This window comes from Cenococcum geophilum, assembly GCF_001692895.1.
Source record: "Cenococcum geophilum 1.58 unplaced genomic scaffold K441scaffold_37, whole genome shotgun sequence".
Taxonomy (NCBI): domain Eukaryota; kingdom Fungi; phylum Ascomycota; class Dothideomycetes; order Gloniales; family Gloniaceae; genus Cenococcum; species Cenococcum geophilum.
The window spans coordinates 358700-362190 of NW_027137595.1; positions in this window are offsets into that span (position 1 = coordinate 358700).

The following is a 3491-nucleotide window of genomic DNA, read 5'->3' on the forward strand; positions in this document are numbered from 1 at the left end:
ATAGGATAGATATAGTTAACCTTTTAGAAGATAACGCCCCTATAAAACTCTATAGACTTTTATCTTTAAACTTTAAGAAGTTTATAAAACTTAAAAAAGGACTTATTAACAAAGAACTCCGCAAGCTCCTCCCTAAGAGGTATTATAACTTTACCAATATATACTTATAAAAGGGCGTAAATATACTCCCTCTATATTAACCTAATAACTATACTATTAATATTAAATAAGGAAAAATGCCACCTTATAAGAGACCCTACCTAATATTAAAAGATAAACTTTTAGTTATAAAAAAGTATATTAACAAGCACCTTAATAAAGGATTTATTCGTCCTAGCATATTACTAGCAGCCGCCCCTATCCTTTTTGCTAAGAAACTAGAAGAAAGTATTTAATTCTATATTAACTATAAAGGACTTAACGCTATTATAATTAAAAACTAATACCTAGTACCGCTTATACGTGAGACCCTTAAGCGGCTTAGTTAAGCTAAAATCTATACTAAGCTTAATATTATCGCCGCCTTTAACTATTTTTAAATACGGGAAGGTAATAAATAGAAAACCGCATTTATATCGCGCTTTAGCTAATTTAAATATACTATTATACCCTTTAGCATATATAACGGCCCAGGCACATTCTAGAGCTATATTAATAACACCTTATAGGACTACCTTAACGACTTCTGCTCTGCGTACCTAAACAATATACTTATTTATAGTAATAACCCTTCTAAGTATACTAAGCACGTTTAAAAGGTCCTATAGTACCTTAGGGACGTAGGACTTTATATTAATTTAAAGAAGTGCGAATTCTTAGTTATAAAAGTAAAATACCTTAAACTAATTATTACTACTAAGGGTATCTATATGGACCCTAAGAAGGTATATATAATTACTAAATAGCAAGCCCCTAACTATATTAAGGACGTATAAGCCTTCCTTAGTTTCGCTAACTTCTATTAGAAATTCATATATAACTTCTTAGGCGTAGTAATACTACTTATAGCAATAATGCAAATAAAGGGCCTTTTTATAAAAAAAAAGAAAAATGTACCTATACTTTACCTAGACGCCTAAATAAAAAAAGGTATTTTAAGACCTTAAAAATACCTTTACTAAAGCACCTATCCTAGCTTACTTTATACTAGGACAATAACTCTATCTTAAAACTAACTCCTTAGACTACATTAACGCAGATATTCTCTCCTAGATAGGTAATAACGGTCTCCTTTACCTAGTTATATTCTACTTATCTAAGCTTATACTATAAAAGTATAACTATAAGATCTATAATAAAAAACTCCTTATAATTATATAAGCGTTTAAAGAATTTTAACTAAAACTCTCCTTAGTAGAGCCTAACTAGCCAACTAAAGTCCTTATGGACTATTATAACCTTAAGTACTTTATAACTATAAAGTAGCTAAACTAACGCCAAGTATATTAAAACAAGTTCTTCTCTAGTTTTAACTTTAAAATTATATATAGACTAGGAGTATAAGGTACTAAACCTAATAGCCTAATACGCTGCTTATAAGACCTTCCTTAGTCTAAAAATAACCCCTATAATTAGTTCTAACAACAAACAATCCTAAAAGCATAAAATTTAGCCCTAGGTATACTACCTACAATAGAGCTAACTATACCTTAGCTATATATTTGTTTTTACATCTATTTCATCATCTCAATCTATACCTTCGCCTTTTGTGATTCAGGATCGAGATTCAACCCAATTCTTGCGGAATTTTGCTCCCTAGATATCATAATCGAATGATTATCTATGAATCATTCTTTTATCTACCTTATCTATCAAAATGGATATTATGCTTGATGATGATTTTTATATATTTCCGATAGTATTAATTAATACTCGATATTATTAAATCTATGAATTAATATGATGAATATTGAATACGATGGAATGGGCTGAATGATTTTCCAGGCGCGGGATATTAGATGATTGTTATCACATGAATTATTTCTAGGATAATATCATAATTGACGATGGATTATATAATTTATCCAGTGTCCCTTTTGAAATCGATTAACTATGGTGAATGGTTTGGCGGTGAGATAAGTAGAATTTATTTGATCGAATTATTAATTGGTCATGATCTTGATTTCTTCTCTTTAATTGGAAATTGAATTTATGATAACTCTCTAACGGTCCCGTAGTTCGGATTCGCGGAGTTACATGAGGTGATTTTATAATTGGATATCTTGGAATAATGGGTAGGATATTGATTGTGATGATATATACGGGATCGGAAGATGACTATATATATTTTTTTCCGCAACGATTTGAGGATTAAATTGATATTTCGAATTATTTCTTTCTGATATAAGAGGATATCATTTATCCTATCCTATATTCAGATATGGAAAATCTTCTATTGCTGGGGATATTTGAGATATCTGAAATGAAAATTTGAACATTCTCAAATATTTTGAATTTTTCTGAATAATTGTTTTCTTTGAGCGCTTCGAGGAGGGTTCTCATAATATTAAATGGGTTATATAATAAATATTTTCCGCATTTATATGAGGGAGATATAATTTGGATTATTGATATGATAATTATAATTTATTCCTTTTTACGGTGGAATATTCTCTGGGTGGATTATATTTTCTATTTGAAAATCAAATATTTTTCTCATATAATGTCTCGGGAATTATTTTCCTAAATAGAGGATCTATATGGATCGTCGGCGGGGATAGGAAAAACGATCTTGATCTTCTTTTCTTAATTGAGATATAAGTTGTATTTCCTTGAATTGCGATAATATTAATTTTTGATTATGATCATGGCGAATATGCACTCTGGGAATTTCGCGAATCAAGTCCGATTTAGATATGATTCGGGATTATAGATAGCGGCGGAAATTGATCAAATTTATGCCTTCCAATTTTTTTTTGGCGTAAAATATAGCGCGAAATCGATTAAATTATTGAGTTAATTGCGAAATCGTTATATTCCGTTCCGTGTAAGATCTCGATTAATTATTGTGGAATATCCTATTGAATTGCTGAAGACAGACGCATGGATTTGTTATATGAATAAATATCACTTATTGGGAAGATTCATATTGATTGGTGTAATTTACCAGGTCTTATGGATCCCTGCTCCTAATATAATAAAATTTCTTACGCTTAGAATTAATATTATTTTTGGCATTTATAATAATGATGATTCATAGTTTGGATTTCCCTCTTATATTAATCTTTATGTTGGGGATTGCTTTATATTTCCCTGCTATTGAAAGGATAAAGCGATTAAGTAATCTTTAATATATTAGATCCCGATATTTGTGAATATCGTAATTAGTTATTTCGGAAAATTTTTTTTCTTTTTTAATGCATATAAATGGATTGCGATTTTATTTTTTTCCATAAATTCTGAAATTTTTATGAATGATTTCGTGGAATAGATCGAATGAAAAATATGATCTTTTTTGAGTGATTTTGATTGAGGAATTGATGTAAATTTGC